This window comes from Plectrocnemia conspersa, unplaced genomic scaffold (genome assembly GCF_051122295.1).
Source record: "Plectrocnemia conspersa isolate PC_06_02 unplaced genomic scaffold, ASM5112229v1 ptg000003l, whole genome shotgun sequence".
Lineage (NCBI taxonomy): Eukaryota > Metazoa > Arthropoda > Insecta > Trichoptera > Polycentropodidae > Plectrocnemia > Plectrocnemia conspersa.
Window position 1 is genome coordinate 9,438,206 of NW_028277167.1, and position 20,953 is coordinate 9,459,158.

At 28.1% G+C, this 20,953-nt stretch overlaps 1 protein-coding gene across 5 annotated transcripts in view; it reads left to right on the plus strand.

Moving 5' to 3' along the window:
- Positions 1-1,637: 1,637 nt before the first annotated feature.
- tok (tolloid-like protein 1 tolkin) overlaps positions 1,638-20,953 on the plus strand; it is a 112,014-nt gene continuing 92,698 nt past the window's right edge. Inside the window, exons 1-3 of one of the 5 annotated variants that reach the window (XM_088182218.1) lie at positions 1,696-1,772; positions 1,929-1,989; positions 11,083-11,245. The gene's annotated coding sequence lies outside the window, so the exon portion shown is untranslated. Of the gene's footprint in view, positions 1,990-11,082; positions 11,246-20,408; positions 20,695-20,953 lie in introns of those variants that run through there. The other 4 variants (XM_088182216.1, XM_088182215.1, XM_088182214.1 and 1 more) reach the window with 4 other exon arrangements.

Sequence of the window (20,953 nt, forward strand, 5' to 3'; positions counted from 1 at the left end):
GCTCAAATGGCGTGGGAAATTAAAATTGATGTGGGAAATACATATTCATGTATTGCAGTTATTATTGTTGGAAAACGTAGGGGAGACTGTATATTGTATTGCTTCATTAAATACATAAACATTTAAAATTATTTATTGATATTATATAGAATCTGTTATATAATAATATAACAAAGTATCGTACATGGATCATTTATTAGTTTAAGCATTGTAATTAAAAAAAAAAAAAATTTTAAAGAAAAAAATTGTAATGGTTAAGAATATTGAGAAAATAATAAAAATCTTGCATCAGTGTAATAATTGCACTTTACATACCAGATTTTCTGCTAGTTAGATGTATCAGATATTTTTAAAAACATATTTCGAATATTTCGTACTAACATACATTCAAATGCCTACATATAATATAGGTGTAGTTGAAAATTGAATTTATCACCTGGCGTTGCCTTGCTCGTGACGAGTGCTCAGGAGACAGGCAAAGCTGTTAAAGCACCTGACACTAATGATTTTAGGGATGGGTAGTGTTTCGTAAGAGTTTTATTACTTTTTCATTGCCATCAGCGTCTATCAAACTTGCCGGAGTTAAGCGTCTTTTAGTGCCGACGATGCTAGCGACGTGCATGGAAATGTTTAATCAATAGCAACATTATGTCGCCATAGTTGTGTGCAAAATTTAACCAATATACGCACAGTTAAAAATTAATGCGAGAAGAGATTACAATGTTTTAAAGCATACTTAGTGTAAAAGAGAAGCATGAACTGAAATATCGTAGATCTCTTTTTTCATTTTTAATATATTTACTTTGGCAAATTATAAAAAAATAATATCATTGCTAACTTTCATACCTAGTTTCATCCGCGTTTTATTTTTTGTTATATCGTATTTTTGTACTCTTGACTATAAATGATCTACCAGCATATATAGATGTTACGGATTATGTGGTCGTGCTCGTGATAGAAACAGTCATCTTTCAAGGTATTGTTTCATTGCGCGCCTATATTTAATTTATTGTAACGTATGAAAAGTGAATTATAAGTTACTGAAAGTTCGATAATTATTTAAATATAACCTATTTTTCCTTCTTTAAAAATGAGAACTATAAAGCAATTAAAATTAATATTTAATTAATTTTAAGAATATTAGACACTATAATTATGGACTTTTGGCACTGATAATTTTAAATGTATATTTTAATCTATTTTTACGACTATTAGGTATTTTAATTTTGTCTTAAGCAAAGCTAAATAACACTGACTGTTAGATATATAAATAAAAACATTCAATTTATTTATTAAATTTTAATAGAAATGATATCCAATATGAACTAGTAGATAGTGAGCGCTCACAAATTGCGAATATTTGATAACCAAACGAAACGATTTCCGGCGTTTTGAATATTGAATTCCATGAATAGGCCACATACATACATATTTGTAAAATATCATTTTTGAATAAAATGAAACAATAGTTGGATACATAATAAACAAACATATGAATGTTTATTATTGTTTGTTTTAATACAGTGTGAAATTTTCCCATCGAATATGACGCACAAACAGGATTAGGATTTTTTAAAGTGATCTAAACTCGAGCTCTTATTTGTGTGAAAAAAATATAAACGTGATCCTTTCCTCTCAGTGTTTACGAACATCCTCTATCTATATAGTCTATAGGCGCATATGGCGACCAGCCGAACGCCATTCGTCGGTAGATAACCGACCGGGTCGGACGTTTGTCGGTTAAATTCCGATCCGGTTCAAATATCAAACACGTAAAATATCACACAATAACCATAAAACAACCCTAAAACTGTATATATAAAAATAATTTTAATTAAAACTTGTGAAGTGTCAAAAGAAAAAAATCATAAACATTGATAAAGTTTTCGCGCGCAAAGTGAAAAATCTAAAAACTTTTTTTATTTTAGATGAACTCACATATATTTGTAAACATCAAGATATATAAAATATCACACATGAAAATAATCGGTAAGTCAAAACCATTGTAATTATAAAATTAGGTTAATTGCTATACCTTCGTGTGCGCCCTTGTCGAAAAAATAATACATTACTCATTATGAGGGTGTGCCTGAATCGTAATTTATATCCAAATTGGAGGTATCGTTTATTTCAATTATATAATTTGATTAAAATTTTATTTAAAGCTATGGTATGTATATAATTGAAATGCATATCATCATATGATGCGTTGTTTACATGAATTGCTCTTATCTTTGTTTGGCAACCATTGAATTTAGAATAAGCGATATTATCAATGAGACATTATTGTGATGAACTGATGAACTAGAGAACATTTTATATATATATACATATGTATACATCTTAAATAAATTAAAAATCTAAAGCCTCATAAACTATAAATGTTTTATAACGATTAGCTACTAATATTTTAATTGAAATTACTTTGATAGAGCAAAATTTAAGTGTTTTTCTTTTCTGTTGCAAATGAAGTATCGTTTTTTAGAACAATGAAAATATATTAAACCTATAAACATAATATAAAACTGAGCTTATTAAAATATGTATGTTAATATTTTAACATCTACGACTATATTTTTAATAAGTTTTCTCATTTAATAACTAAAATTAAATACATAAATTGAAAACTTAAAATAAATATATACTAGTAATAGTCTTAATAGCTTCATTTAAAATTCATGTCATTAATTCTCTGCAATATATTTTACGCGCATTTGGATGTATCATATACTATACTACTAAAAACTAAACGATTAAACAGTTTTTTATAAAACTATATAATTAATTTTTTGCTCAATTTTGCATAAATGTATTCTATGAGAAAATAGTTTTTACTGATAGATACGGGAGCAAAATATTTTTAAATATTGTAAAATATTGTATAATATAGATAAATATATTTAGATGGACCTAAACCGCTAATTGTTCCGTATCATGATTGAATCTGGGCGTTTTAGTGAAGTAGGAACCAAAAAATTGATAGGCTTTCGTATTTTTCTCTCCTAATGAATTGATGTGTTTGAAATTGAAAAAGTTTTGAGGGTTGATTCATGAAGTAAATACACCAATAAAATATTAAGTAAGAAAGTAACACATTTAAGTATTATTACTACTTAGAACAATCAGTAATTAAATTATATATATTTTTTCAGTCGTATACGTAATTTTTTCTAATTTTATGATTAAATTGTTTTTAACGATTTTCATATGCTTCATATTTGTCTAATATATGATTTATTCTCTGTGTTTATTTATATTTATCTTCGATAATATGTTCAATGAAAAATGTAATTCTATCCGTACAAAGTGTTTTTTCAAGGAATTGTTTCACCTTATCGTAAGGATCGACTCATGTTTCTCTTATTGCTTCACCAATATATGGACTACTACTTGCGAATTCTCCCAATATCATTATAAAATAGTTTATATAACTAAAAATATTCACATTTTTATCAGAAGGATCTGCCATGTCAGTTTTTCTTCCTCATTCATTATGTTCTGGCTTTTTTCTATATTGGGAAAAAGTTATTTAGTTATAGATTATTGTGATAGTGTAAGAGTTTTTAAATAAGGTAAAATTTGTGTAGTTATTATAAATACGCGATGTCAGCGTTGCGTATTTATAGTAATTACATTGTAATTGGACCAGGTTGATGTGAAGAGAGAAGCAGCTGCTTTTTCGGTTGCTGTTCTATGTAACTCCGATTAGTATTGTATTAATAATCGGAGCTATGTGTAACATCGATTGAGTCGGTACTTTTTGAAAGTTCTCGATGAAGGTTTATGTCATGTATTTCTGAATGAAAGTTAATAATATATGGTATATATTCGTTTATATATAATTATAAGAGATGGAAAAGGTTATTAGACTTCTCTTGACGTGCGCATTAATAGCGATAATTTAGGAGTTTAATTCGATTTTCATGTTTTTGTCGTCTACATCATTTCTTTACTACCTACGTTTATTTTAATAATATAAATAATTTTACATACATATTAATTATATTTACTGTACATGTTATTATTTTATTTTCATGTTTACAATTCGTTAATAGCTACAATTTGATAAAAAAATAAGGACATAAAATAAAACATTGCTGATTATAGTCTAAGGGTAGTAAAAAACTTTTTACAATTTAAGCAAAAGAAAATAAAAATATAGAATAAAAAACAATAAATTAGGTGATAATTTGAGTACATTGTCTTTAGCCTCTAAATTAATATGTGCTATGGGATTTTGTGTTTGTATTTAAATAAAAGGTTATTTTTATCGTAGTCATTTTTATAATATTTTCTCATATGAAAATGGCAGTGTTCTTTAATAGTATGCGACAAGTCTTTTTCTCACTATCAGTGCGTTTTTGTATTATGTGTCTGGGTGGTTCTGACAATACTATATATATACATAGTTTCTTCAAACGGTCTGAGGTTTTTTTTCGCTGTGGCAGAATTTCACTTGTGTTGAAGTAGCACAAGGATACAATTTTGGTTCTATGCTTTTCCTTTTTTTAATCAATGACATACGTGCTAAAATTTAAATTTATACTCGGATTATTTTTTACTTTTTTATTACTAATTAATTAAAATAACAATAACGGTGTCAATACCGGTAATACCTGCATTAACTATTTTTCTCTCGGTAATACTGGTATTATTGCAATCCCTTGTCGCGATTGCATCCCTTATTCTTAACTATTACGGGAAAGACGCCAGTGCTCGAGAATGCTTCCATTACACAAGCCTGTTAGATATAAATATGTTTTGGGGATAGCAATGAGGAGCCGAAACAATTTAAGTTTAATAATGCGATACTTTATTTTATTAAATATTTTTATTTTACAAAACATTTCAACCGCATATGTAATATATTTATGTATGTGAATGAACTATTTTGTAAAAATACAATTATGACACATTGGGGAAATCTATCAAGTCATGATGGATTTGTAATACATAAATAATATGTTTAAGAAACTGAAAAGCACACAGCTGTAGTTTTAGATAATTTGATAATAATTAGGCTTGTACTTTTTTATCATTGAAGTAGTCCACTGACAAAATTTGTTCATGGTTTCTAAATCAGTTTGACAGGGTAATATATATAATATATTTATTATGATACTATATGTGTCGTTAGATTATAAAAAGGGATTTTTAAAAAATGTACTTTAATCTAAAATTTAATGTCTCTAAATTCAAGGCGACTTTTTTCATGAAAAAAAAGTTTTTCAAATTTCAGTAACACAGAAAGTTTAAAATATGACAACACATTGTTTTAATAAATAACATGTTTTTTACTGCTTTAGATAAATTTAAATGTTTATCAACAAACATGATCTAAGTATAATAATAACATTTCTGAAAAAATGCTTAGAGACAAAATGAAAAGTTTTTTGCAGAAATATTTCTATCCCACTATGTGTATATTTTAACACTTTTTAAATGTTATTGTACGCAATACTATAAAAAATTATTATTATATGACCCACTATCGAATTTCAATACGACATTATCTGTCTGCCGGCGAGAGACATACGACCTTTATATTAAAACGGTCCGTGAAAATTTTCCGTCAATTTCTGACAAGGGTCCTTCGCATATAATAGCGAGGGGATGCGAGTTTAGGGGCGAAGGGGCAGAAGGCGAGTGATGTGGGGGGGAGGGGTTGGTTAAAATCTGGCGGGGTCGGAAAACCCAAAAAGCAAACACACAACCCTACGGAGGTCCTGCGGGACCGGCGGGGGTTAAAAAACAGCAAAGTGTTAACGTCAAATTTAACCGCTCGTCCCTTTCGTAATTGGCCCTGCATACAAATACGCTCGATTATGAGGGTGTTAATTCGTTGATAACTAATTTATTTATTACAAAGACTTTGGCTAACTTGAACGCCTGATTTTGAAATGTATCATACCAATGATTATCTTTGCTATGTACGAGTATCTATTTAGTATATTATGTATACAAATATGGATTATATTTGCAAAGGTTAGTATATCATTTTTGATAAGGCTGTGGTATCAGTTGAGTCGTTTTTATATTATATAACTGTTTTACATCGTTTAGGGAAATTATTTCCTAATTTTATTTGTACAGATGTTTTAGTGAAAGCTTGTTATATTTTTTGTTATTTTACACATTATTGTAATAAATATCATAGATCAAACATGTGTGATCAAAGTGTTAATAACGTATATGTAACAATATTTTAAGCAAATTTTTATGTTTTTTTATTTATTTATTACTAAGTGAATATTATTTGTAGTCTATTATTTTTAATCTTACATATTTTATTATGTTGTGAAATAATACTATATACTATCACATTGGGATAATCTTATTTAATTAAAAATATTAAATAAATAAATTATGACGTATTTTCGTAGACTTAATAAAATTCCAGATTTCCTTTTATGGATTTCATAAAAAAAGTTCCAAATTTATTTTGACAGTAGACGGAGTGTTCATCTTACTGGAAGAATATGTGTGAGTTATCTAGGATTAAAATGCCAAATTTTATTTGGATATATCAAGAAAATGTTATATTTTATGACTCACTGTTAAATAAGTTCGTAAACTGTATTTTAATAGTTGGATATTCCAGAATCACTTAGTCAAAAATATAAAAAACATTTTTATCAGAATATTTTAATAATCTATAACAATCATATGAAGTTGTATATGCTCTGTAATTAATCGAAGTAGATCGATCTGTATTGGTCCTTTTTGTTATCTGTTTGTTCTCTTTAACAATCATCCAGTTTTCCTTTCATCATACTATAAAGATTTCTACAATAATATACTGCATTGCATAACCATATACAATATATTAAATATCAAAATTTTTGAAAAAATCGAGAAATAAAAATGGGAAATTCTAATTCCTTTTTTATTAACTCAGTGTCAAAAATCTATTTTAATTATATATTGGAAGTGTAACCGTTTCCTAATTAAGTTATTTTTTTTCATACACAATATGATTTTAAATTAAGACACCATTTAACTTTTATAAAAAAATACTAAATACCACTACACTTATAGCTCTAGAACGATTATTACAGACATACGACAATAATTTACTGTATATATTTTTAATTCATATTGTATAAAAAATACAAAAAATACTTAAAAAAAAATTATGTTTATCTAAATGATAAATATTTTTGAAGCACTTATCCTTCTTTTAACCTTTACCTACTTTAATAATTTCAGTGTCTCTTTAAGTGTTTGATTATTTGTTTAACACAAAGAACTTCAAGTGTTTTTAAAGACTATTGTCCTAGTCAATGAACCAGCTTTTTTTTTAAGGTACACATTGAATTGGCAATTCATCATAAGCTAAACGGCTCAGCGTGTATTTCAAATGATTATATTTTATTTCCAAAACACTGTAGGTGTAAAAATGCCTCTCAATTTGTTAAAATTCTAAATAACCTAATTATTATCGTATCGGTTGAATTAAGTATTTTTTTATGCTACATTACGAGCCATTTGTTATGTAAACCAGTGATATCTCTTACCACAATAAAAAAAGAAGCGTTCCTAGACGTCAACTCTGGTATTCCCTTAGGTCTAAGTGAAAATTTATTCGCTTTGCGCTTAAGGGGAGTATGCAAATAGAAATTTCGCATGATCTCGAATTTACGGCGCATGAAGAAGATCTTTTTCACCTGAAAGCCGGTTCAGAACCTTTTATTGAGATCGTAAACAAGATGAACCCGTTTCCTTTTGTCACACGAGTGTAATAAAAAGATTTTACGTCACTATCACATTTTCGTTTGCTCTTTATAGTGTGTAGCTTTGGGGTCTCGCGCGAAGCTCTGGTTAATCCGGTCTTGCGGACCCCTTCATACGATGACACTCACCCACTTTTTTTAAATATAAACCTCAAACCAACACGTGAAGATAATATTGTATACAGGCTGCAGTTTCCATAATATTGCTATCAATAATATCATATTCACAAAGGATGACATTTCATATTATAACATCGATAGACACTGATTATGTGATTTATTCAATAATTTAAAATTGAGAATAATGTCCTCTATTTTTTATATAAAGTATTATAATATATAATATCAAAAATATAATTTAATCATAATATGAAATAAAATTATTTTTTCCTAAATATTTAAACAGTTTAAAACTGATTTTTTTAACTCAAACATTTTTTTTTTAAATAAAAGATCAAATTCATTGACAAAACTATTAGTAAATACATTTAACTTAGATGTTTGCTACAGACATGATACTTATATACTGTCTATAAAAAGAGACGTTTATACTAACTTGTGTTATATTTCTGTTGATAGCTTTCGCAATTAATTACCCACTCCATTCTAATTCTCATACCTATTTTCAGCTTGATCGTTTTTCATCTGAAATGTTTCAATTATTTTTCTATCATCGGTTAATGTAACTAATACGAAAAACTTTTATGTTCTTAACTCATTACCCTTATTTTTTGTTTAAATACAGAAAAAAATATTGCGGAAAAAACATCCTGTATACATAGATAACGTATAAATTTACTAGTGCATCATACTACGTCACCGCGTTTGCGAAACTCAAAAAACTAGACCGCCAACTCTTGACCGAATCGATGGTCGGCGACCGGTTCATCAGCAAAGAATCCTTATTTATTATGTCCTTTTGAAGCAAAGGAAACATCTTTTTTGCTTTGTTATCCTTTTTGAGGAAAGGTCTCGATCTTTTGTGCAAATACACATTTTTTTGTCGATCCGAATGCATTCTTCGAGTTCAGTCACACGAATTTAGCGATTCAACTCTGTTTTTATTATTTAAGGGGTCATTTGAAAGGAGCTACACACACTACATCTATATGTATATATGTATTCATATTTATATACAGAGTCGTTTTTAGATTTGTCCTTTTAAAATCATATCATATATTAAGTTTTTATAAGGGATTATTTAAAGAATTTAGATATAACGATGGCGTATAAACGTATCAATAGTTAGAACCCGGAAATTGAAAGGCAAGTGTCAGAAACAATACAGTAGTTCATTTATTATTTTTGATTGAGTGTTTAAAAACGTGCGACTATTGAACTGTATTATTAAATGTGTTGAAACATTCAAATCGGCAATACAAATTAAATGGTCAGAATTTGGGTTAGAATACAAATCAAATCTCAATCAAAATTTTATTAATAGCCTGATCATAATTCTAATCTAAAAATTTGTCGTCATAAAACTGACTTTTACGTTAAAATTCAGCTCATATAATATAAATACTAGCTTTTCTTTATAAATATTAAACTGAATATATACTAGCTAAAAAAAATGATTCTGACCATCTGGAAAAATAATTCTTACCGTTTAATATAAATTCCTACGAGTCCAATTTAAATTCTAACCATTTAATATAAATTCCGAGCAATTAATATTAATTCTGCCCATATACTATTTATCTGGCCATTAATGTATTTATGTATTAAAAATCTGACCTAAAAATACAAGTTATTTAAATAAGTTTGAAAAATATAATTGACAGGAATAAATTGAAATTATACAGCACCAACTGCTTCAACAGGATAATGCATCGTTTTACACCTCAGCAATGTCGTTTTTATTAAATTATTTTTCCATAATTTCACATTCTTTCTTTAAAGAAAATAACTACAAGAATAAAATTTCAAATCAATAAGAAAATAAATGTATTTTAAAAAGAAGTATTTTTTACTTTGCATTAAGTCGCATGGTTTTATTTTTTTTATTTAGTTCTATGTAGTATAAAATAATACCTTGATAAAATGTACATTAAAAAAGAAAGATTGACAAGTAATAGAGCAAGTCAAACAAAAATAAGTTAAACCATTCTGTGTAACACAAGGAATGATTATAAAAGTCTTAATTGCTGGCTTTTTTTATAAACATATAAAATAATATTTTTTTTGTACATCTATGCGGCCAATTGACGTCACCAAAATGCAAAACAATCATGAGCCTATAACTCTCACCATTGACCGTTTCAGTCCGACCATCATCGTTTTAAAAAAAGTAAGGCCTAATGACGCCGCCTGACCACAATGCGCACCAAACAGTAACTTTTTAGGCATGTAATGGTTTATCGTAAATCCAGTTGCACAAAACTCTGACGAATTGACAATTCCAGGTTTTCGGCTACATTTTTACTTACAGCAACAGTACTCCCGGCTGAACTGGCGCCACGATGATTTTACAGACCTTAATCTATTTCCAAAGCTTCCAGTCAAAGATACAGGTGGTCTGTAAAATTTTCTAAATTATTACATAATTTTTTAACAATAAGTTATCTTTTTTATTGTTATACCTTGTGTCGAGACGAGTTGGTACTTCTTTTTCAAAATGTTTGAAATGGTTGTTTGCATGATTGGAACCCCCGCATAATTATAAAACAATCACTAATTCCGATCTCTCAGGCATAATATAAATGAAAAATTTTAAGGTTCATATGGGATTCTAACCCAGGTCTTTCAGGTATTAGTCAGCGACTTATACCAGAGATCTATGTTGTTGGTATATAATTATATAATTATTAACATAAGTGCATACGTATAATCAAATCAACACAGAACATAACTGCATTATTTAAGTAGCTTACTTTAACTACCAATCTTAGAGTTAATTTTTCGGGAACATTTTAAATACCTTATATTTTCTTAGGAAAGATCGGATGATTTTATTGAGGAGTTGCCATTTTATTTAAAGAAAACTTTGATGGTTTATTTTATTTAACGTTCGGTAAATATAGATTACCGTGATTATTATTATGTCTAATTCGTTCCTGGGCAAAATGACAATTGCATTCTAACTTAACTCAATAATTTTTAGCTAAGACTAGGTGATTTGTTTACTGGTGTTAAAACACGAATAAACCACGCGTGAAAATGAGTAATAATACTACTGTTTTTTATTGTATTACAATTTTGGTAAATAATTTTACTTCATCAATTAATCATATATTAATATTTTGTGGCTTATATATTTTAAGTTTAAAACCGTTAATGCTACTTTGATTTGTTTTCAAATTAATAAAAGCATTTATATATTCTTTTGTTATTTTTGTATTATTTCCAGATTTATAAATTCAGTTATCAGTTTTACGCCCGCGGATTATTTTAAACGATTCTGGCATTACTTGAAATAACTCAATCAAGAATAATCTATAAAATTGCTTGCATTGGGACGGAGCTTTGCTATTTGTATACTTGCTGGAGTGACAGGCGTTCATCACAATAAGGTACATTCTGTTAATTATTTTTGAGCTTCACTCCTTATTTTTTAAATATCACTATGATATCACATGACTTGCCAAAGAATAATTTTTCTTAATCCATTAGTAATGATACTGCTAATTTACAGAACAAAAATATGTCCTTTGTATCTAAAGACATTTAGCATAAACATTGTATATTTTAAATTATAAATTAATACTTAGGGTTTAATCAGGTTTATGAGCCCTGAGGATATGAAACTTCACTGTACGTAGTATGTCTGAAAGAGGTCGGTACTTATTAGTTTTTAAATCATCTCAGGTATATGAATAAGCCCTTGATTTGATGGGCGCTATTCACTCGAGTCCTTTTGATTTTATTGATTTTTGACCGTGACCGATATAGCCAACTATATAATTTGAGGATTATGCCAGTGACGGTAACGAATTACGGCATCTTTGCATAACGCCAAACGACCAAATAAATCATAGCTAATGGCCAAAATAGACAATTGTGAAGAGGGTTTGACATCAATATGTAATATTGCAATAGTATCGCCCCGTAACGAGTTTGCAGACGACGACATTGCTACCATACAAATCGTTGGCAAATTGTTTTCAGTACCGACATTCGCGTATAGATACCACCGAATACCATTTTGAATAATTTACGATATTGTACTGCATTATATCAGTATAAATATAGAGATGTATGAATTTCATAAATGGAATAAATAAGTTAATTATTGTTTATCTCCATTGTGTTAATGAGCTAAATTTGTGAAAGTATAAATTATATCGTACATATTTTCGCTACCCTTTTTTATTGTGCTGAGTAAACTAGACAGCACGTAAAATCATCTAGGCTGGAAAATATATTTGTAAAATATATTTTCCATATTGATAATTTGCCATTTAGCTGTGAATCAACCTTTTAAAATAAAGAGAAAATGATCAAGTAAATTGCATTTCAAAAAAACCCTTGGTTTTAATTACAGTTGCAATCCTTTTAGGCATATTATCAGCTAACGACTTCCCTTATATCCTTGGCTCAACTTTAGCAGAATTTGTGGTCGTGTTGGGCAATTTTATTTCTATACGTATAAATTTAGATCAGGTGACTGTGTAGATTGTATTACACCCTTCAACAAAAAATAACCACTAATATCTCGCAAAGCCAATTAGTCGATCAATTAAAAATTTAATCGTCGCATGGTAATTGGAAATATTTTAATATAACCCACGCCTATTACCACAATGCCATCCCATAGTTTAGATGTACTATTCTTTAAAAGCATTATTTAAAAAAAATAATATATTTTCTAATATAACTGTGATAATTTTTCTGTCTTAAAGCGCCTAGCTCTAGGTTTTCCAAGTCGATTCTAGCTTTATCTTATTTTTTGTCTGAAAGCGTAACTTACGTAGAGCTTTAAAATCTTAAAGTTTTACTCTCTAAATCCTTTTGATAAAATGTATGCTCCCCTTTTTGTATAAATTTCACTAATTAGCTCTGAAACATTTTTAGCGATTTATAAGACTCGTCGTGCAACATTGTATTTCTAGGCAGTTGTCATTAGTTTACTTTTAGTCCCTGTTGTAAAAATAGAATTACTATATTTTCCGAACCAGGATTAACGTATTTTGAACAAAGTATTATAACATAAACCATTGATTTGTTTTCATGTGTTGATCTGATTCAATATGATATTTATTCACTCACGTATTTTTAGGAATTTATAATTTTTTAATATTACATTAGATAAATAATAAATAACAGTAAATGAAAATAATAAAATACATAAATAATTAATAAGACTAATAAATAGTATTAAAAGCAACAAATTTGTTAAATTTGGCAAATTAGAATATCAATTAAAAGTTCCAGCTATAAATATTCTGATCAAAATTATGAAACATTTTTTATGATTTTGTTGATGATTTATAAATCAATTTACATATCGAATATTGTAATATTTTTTTATTTATATTATATAGCAAATACATTAATAATTAAAATATTCATATAGTCTTATATTCAGGATTTCTAGTAAATATTACAAAAGGATTGTTAAATTTATATATTTTTATTGCTAAGATAAGAGATGAACTATATTAAATTTAAATCATTTCTTCGAAATCAGTGTTTCTTATTATTATAAAAATGTGAGAACATTCTATTGAAATATCTCGTTATTTAATTGACGATTCTGATAGCATGTCTATAGTGGGAATTTCCAATAATGCTATCAGTTATATTTTTTATTATTTTTTTGTATAAATGATACTATACATTTAAATAAAGAATTTTATGTAATATGTATGTATAAGTACAATCTAGATCAAATTTATGTAATTAATTACCTTGATATCCATCCTCTTGAAAAAATAATCAAATATTAAATTATCTATCTAACGAATATAAATTAATGAAATCACAATTTCTGATTTAAAAATATAGAGGCTCGTGTGTTTTTTACCATTTGTATAATATCTTCAGAATTTAACTGGAGCTGATTAATATTGATATGTGATCATACATGAATTCTGAGGAATTCTATACTCAAAAGTTTTTTATTTGATTTTTAAAAAATCATAAAAAGCACATTTTTAATTTGATTTATTACAAGTATTAATCATATATCGCTCTCTATCTGGCTGCTTCTTATTTTGTAAATTGTGTTTCCAAAATAAAAAAAATGAATAAAACCGTTTCAATGAACTATATTTAGTCGTTGTTACAAAAATTCAGTGCAATATTCTTTAATGTTTAAATCAAAGTATATCGGTCAATATGTATCACACGATAATAAAAAAATAACAGTATTCCAATTGCTTCGGTGAGATTAGATTCTAATGACTTACCCAAATGACCAAATTTCATTCCTATACCATAAACAAGGAAACAGATGATCAAACATAATTGCAGGTAATATTTAAGCTGCGTATGACGAATATATTCGTCATAGAAAATTCTTAATTAATTTTTTAATAAAAATGCAGTGTTTAATTTTTAAACTTATTTTTTAACTTAATTAAATAAGTGTTTAAAATTGGTTTATAGACCGTTAATTATTGCTTAAAATTTGCTTCTCTTAGGACGTTTTTATTGACATAATTTAATGTTTATTGCAACCAATATAGTTTTTAACTGTTTTATTGTTCATTGATTGTTTATTTGATGTAGCCACATAGTAAAATTATCCTATAAAATGTTATCTCAAATATTGTTTTATAACCCTGAAAAAATGTACTGATCCTTTCTTGAATACATATGAGCTAAAGTAGCACATTATTAGAGAGTTTTTAATACAACTTAGCTCGAGTAATTTTTAATTATTTAAACGTGAGATTAGGAAAATTTAGGTAAACCTAGTCTGTGATGATCGATCGGAATTTTAATTATATAATAATTTCTAAGTCCGATTTCGCAGACTCGAAATTCAAAGTCTTTTTGGTCAATAGTCAGCGAGTTATTTCACTCATCTATCTTCCAGTTGCTGGATTAAAAACTTTTAAAATAATACCCTGTATCGATCGCTATTGCCAATCACAGCAGCAGCTTAATAATTTTCTAAAACAAATCATCTTTAATGGTTTACTGAATTGTCACTTAATTTAATATTTAACATTACAGAATCAATTATATTTTCGCCACCCAACTCTAGGCATGTCTTTTAAATATACATACATACGTAATATTTTTTGCTCTCGCAAAAGCAATCTCTAAACGGAAAGCATGAAATTAATATATTTCCATCGAGTGGCCATAAAGATAAGAGCATTACACACGTTCGAGCATTCATATTCAATAAAATAACCCGATTGCATCTCGCTACTATGAGGCAATGGTGTTTTTTGTGCGACACACAGAACGTGCCATTAAACAGCACGTTTCGATGACTTCTACCTAGTACCTACATTTCTGAGGACGAAATACTACGCATACTACAACTTTGTGTATACATGATACATTTGTATTACACTCGCTAGGGTATCTCTGACACACAGATGTTGTTAAAATAAACCATTTACGCCTTTCAGAATAACTTTTTTTTTATATATACATACGTACTAGTTCAAATATGTATATATGTGTATATAATAGCTATGTGTGCTTTATGAGGGACGATACTTCAAAAGCAGCCCATTATCGCATGGCATGGGAACGAGCGAATATATAAATTGCATCCTCTTGCCGTTTTGCACTTGCGCGGATCGTCAATATTACTAAATTGTTTTTTTCTCCAAGTTGACCTTTAAATATTATTTTTTATTAAATATTTTTATAAAAATAACACACATATTAAAAAATAATTATACCCTTTTTAATTTACATATTTTGACGGATTGAACCAAAATTTACTGTAATCATTTTAATTGAATTTATTATGTAGTGTTTTTGTATAAGATTATTAATTCATGCGTATATTCACGTATTGATCGAGTTCGATAATATAATTTAATTGAAATGAAATTTATATATAAAATAATCCTACGGATTCGAAAAATTCTCATAATCCAATTATATTTTCATTTGAGATTATGTTATGCTTTATTTATGACTTGATCCGTTTACGTAACATATTTTATATATGTAGTTATATAAAAAAACGCAATTTCGAAAATACTAGCTGCATGTTACATACTATTTTAGCAGAATTTATTTGCTAAAGGTTTTGAAATAAACTTTTATGTATTATAAATATATTTATAATATATCATAAAACAATATTTTTATCATATTAAAGTACGTTCAGACCCCATTATAAATAAAATCATATTAAAAAAATCTATAATAATAGAAAATTGTTTATCCCACTCCTCACATTTTATCGCTTTATGTTTACTCATACTTTTACTTCCATTTATTATTATTTTTCAATTAGTTTGCTTACCACGTTTTTTAAAAGACCTTAAAATACATGATAGAGACTAAAATATGAACAGGTATAAGAGGTCTGAAAATATAGTGTTGTACTTTAAACGACACAAATATTGACGTATTTTATAAAAAAAATATGCTTAAGCTTTATGCCTGCACTACACTCTCTGGAAGTTGGCCAAGATTGGCCAAGGACGGAGAATATAGTGGGATACTTCGGTTGAGCTCGGTTCTGCCCGCTCTAAAATCTCTCGGAAGTTGTCCGAGGTTACCGAGAACTTGATAGTTCAGTCGACTTTGCCAGTTTCGAGCGCTTCCGAACATTGTCGGCATTATTTCCGAGTCAAAGGGACCGAAGTCGGAGTTGCTCTTTCGAGCGCCAGCGGTGAGATACTTACCCTTTCGCTATATCGCGTGTTAAGTGACGAGATTAAGAGAGATAATGATATGGTGCTTCGCAAACTGAGATTGAACGAGTAACTCGGTTCAATTTCAGTATGCACGTAGGCGTCCTATGGTTAACACGCATGTCGTGGTCACGTGGTCAAGTTATAATACTACATACTTATCACGGACTTTAACAGACTCTTACTGACATCTTTGAATATTTTAGGACACCAAAAGGGATTAATTATATTTTTGATAGTATATTTTTCTAACAGATATCGTTATTATATTTTTTTTATATGAAATTAAATATTTAAAAAATAATTAGTGGTACTTGATTTTGTTAAAAAAAATCGTTTCGAATATCCTTATGTATTTTCCTAGATCGGTTTATATACATGTCATACAATAACGAATTCTTATTTAGAATCGATGGCGACAAATTCTAGGATAGTCACAGATGTTGTGTTCGTATTCTGAAGTATCATTTTTATGCCTTATGGAATTTTGCAAAAGCCGACAAGGTTTTCGCGTAAATTGAATATTTACGAGCGAAAAGTTTTTACTGATATTGTATTGGTGAGTGCTCACACAAACTCTTATAATTATCAGAAGCGTAATTTTAATAATATGACAATTTAAAAATTGCGATTATTTGGCATATTTTGCAATCGCGCGCAAATATGCCGGTTGTACGTGACTGAAGCCGCCGTCCGGACGTCATTCACGGCCGCCGACTGGACGGCATATTAAATTTGCGACAGTCGTAGGTCTCGGCCGACTTCAGTTGTAACTTCGGTTCAGACAACTTCCAGAGAGTGTAGTGCAAGCAATACACAATTGATTAGCGTGTAAATAATTTTGTTAATTTAAGTAGATCAGATAGTATGTTATTATATATAAATTTATTAATTATTTTTACCTTTGTATTAAAGAATAAATAACCTGAATGCAACTATACATAATTAAGTATGGGTTACACGAACAAAAAAAATATAATAATGATTCATCAATATGAATTCGACTGAGTTATCCAAATGGCCAAATTAATATAATAAACACTAACATCATGCGTTCCACACTGATCTTAGTCTTTATTATGTAAACATTGTTATATTTTTATGGATAGGAGAAAACAATAGGAATTCAACCTTTGAATTGAATAAAAATTCTACACTTTTTAACTAAGTGTTTTTGTAGACAATTATATGCATTGTACTACATTGATTTTTGTGATTCTTATATGATATTCTAATGTCCCCTTATTTTTATTTAAATTAAATACTTGCAGTTCTAATATTTATTTTTAATGAAACTATTACTAAGACGGCAATGAATAGAAATGGAAGTGAAGTGGCCATTTCATCACAGAGGAACCTGGTTCAAAAACGTAGTACGTACATAGACAGATAATAGTTGTAAATCATCCGTTCGTTATATCCTGTCCACTCGGTGTATTTAAATGCACTTAATAGGGCCCCTCTAACGACCGCTCAATGTTGGAACAATACGGCTAATCTGAGCTGGTGATATAAATCAGAGATCGCGGTCCATTAGTTGGTTATTTTTCTGTGATCTTTTTAGCGAATTATATTATATATACAAGGGATAACCACTCATAAAAAAATGTTTGCAGATGTATGTTTCATATATTATACAAATAATATAGGCAAACATTATTAATTGTAGAATAAATAATTCTACATAAATCTGAATATGTTTTAAATGTCTCACGAAGTCTATCAAATTCAATATAAACCCGTATTATACTTTTGATAGATCATCAAAGATTAAGTTTTCCTAGATTTTCCTAATCTAACTAATGAGTATTGAGCAATTGAGTTGAGTCATGCATAGTGATATGCATATTAACGGATGGGACCACACAAAAGCCCTCGTTACGACCAGAAAAAGGGGTTTAACATAAATAACACGCAAGAAACGGTCATAAAAAATGGCGAAACGGTCAAAGGTTATTGATATATTGCATCATCCACTATATTTACCACACGTTTAGTTGCTGAAAGTGCATCCCATAATTTTGAACTCCAGAACCCCGGAAATTTACACCATCGGTACAAATAAACTTTTCGATTCTAATTGTTCTTATTTTGCTTAATAAAGTTTGATAGTAGCTTTGAAAAATATATATGAATTTGACGATTATAAATCACAATTATTTTAATAATATTAAATTCTCTTATAAATCAAATGAACGCAACTGGATTCATATAGTATGTTCGATAGAGATGAATGTCCTGTCTGAACTGGTAACTAGCACAGGATTTAGAATTAGATCAATGCGTTAATGTTCCATCACGGCTTCGATCAAGGAACACGTTATATAAAATGTCATAAAGGATAAAGTAAATATTACGTTTGCTATATGTATACAATGTGAACTAAATAAAATTCGGAACAAATATTTTGATCCTTTATTTTTAAACGGTTAAATTTCGATTACATAGAACAATATTTTTTGCAAAAAATTTTAGATTGCAATAATATTTTTATTTGTTTAGGTAATAGTGTTTACTAAAAACATTTTTTTGTATTTTTATATGATTAAATTTTATAATTAGTATATATCATATTTTTTAATTTAAGTTTAAAGCTAAAAGTACAACACATTTTACAGTAAAAAATTGCTTAGTCTATCATTTGTGTTATGGTAATAATTTATAAAGTTTATTGATGTAATAAGTTAAACGTCATTTTTGAGATAATAGATTTTTTCTTAATTTTAATTTCTTTCTGTTATTTTATTATAGGTTTTTTGGTGGCTTAGGATTTCTATTTTAACAAAAACATATATTAATAACAATAAAAAAATGATAATATTTAGATTATTACTAGTATATATCATATGTATATACATATTATATAAATAAAAAAAATCTAGTGAAATAATTTGTCACTGATAGTAAATATCAATTAAATTTAATTAAAATATTAATTAGAACGATAGATTTCAGATATCAATTCAATACCAAAGAAATATATTTTTTTAAGGTAATAATTTATTTGTACCAGTTTAATTGAGACGCTAAAATTGTGCTATAAATAAATTTGATATATAATATATTAATTATAAAAATCTGTTATAATTAATACATTTTCGGAATTAGGGCTTTGCATTAAAAATAGCTATATCAAAAATACGTGACATTTTACATGTAATTCAATTTATTTTTATCTTTGATTTTATTTGACTTAATAATATAACTATTGTATTTATATTTAAAGTTGAGCTTTACATATTTAAAGTTTGTAAGCATTAAGGCACATGTGCTTACATATCATTGTTATTTTATATTATTTTGAATTTTACAAATGTCTCTTTTACAGTTTGTTAAATTGGACCGGATATGGCCAATTGTAGAGCCAATCTCTCACTCGCTCCCTTAAATCTAATTGAAAAAAGGAAAACACAGATGTATTACCGTCCAACATTACCTATACATGTGAACTTTAAACACATTTACATTACATTAAAATATAATTGTATTATAATGTATTTATATCCGCACAATATGGGAAATATGCCATCGAACCCAATCGAATTCAGTTATAATTAAGCAATTCCATGAACGGATTCAATTTGGAAAATTCAATTTTACTTCAAGGGAGCTGTTGAATTCGGTTTTGATCAAATTCGCATTCATTCACACGCTTTGTGCGATTATGTAACAATGTAACGTTAAATGTATGGGTAATTAAACTTACAATTGATATTGTTTAAGTAGAATAAATTTGGAACGCGTATAATGATTTCGTGCCAAGTTTTCGAACGATATTTTTCAACCAAGAAAAATTTGTCGCTATCATTTTCAATGTCAACCGCTGAAGACAAAAGCAAATTCGCCTTTAATGAAAAAGCGAAAATGGGAAATTGTGTTTGAGCAAACAAAAGTCCATTTGTACAAGCGGAGAGTCGCTTAAGAACAGTAGCGTCTTGCAGAAATTGCTAAAATTAGTCTCATCCCGACCACTGCCGCGAAGTATCCTTATTTCAAGGTTCCAAAATGAAAGGATCGTTGTTCTAAAGCACACTCTCAAGATATTTCAAAGAATTGGGTACACAGTGTTTCTATTGTTGGCAGTTAATCAACCCATTTTCGAGAGCAATGTCCTTCGAGAGAATTTTTGAGGTCCCTAAACTTTTAATGTGAAGTAGTGCAAGAATAAAAATGAAAATCTCACTGTAAGTACACATTAAAAATATAATTCTATAGCACGATATATAATTAATATTAAAATATAAGTTATAGAATATTTGTTTCAATTTTATAACATATTACAATATAATGTAAATCAATAAAATATCTGAAGAACAAAGAACAAAAATTTTAGGATTGCTACTATTTCACATAGATATATGAAATTAAAACTTATACGATCGATTAACATGTTGTCATAAATAAGCACTGATGAAAAAGTTTGATATCCCTTATAAATAAGAT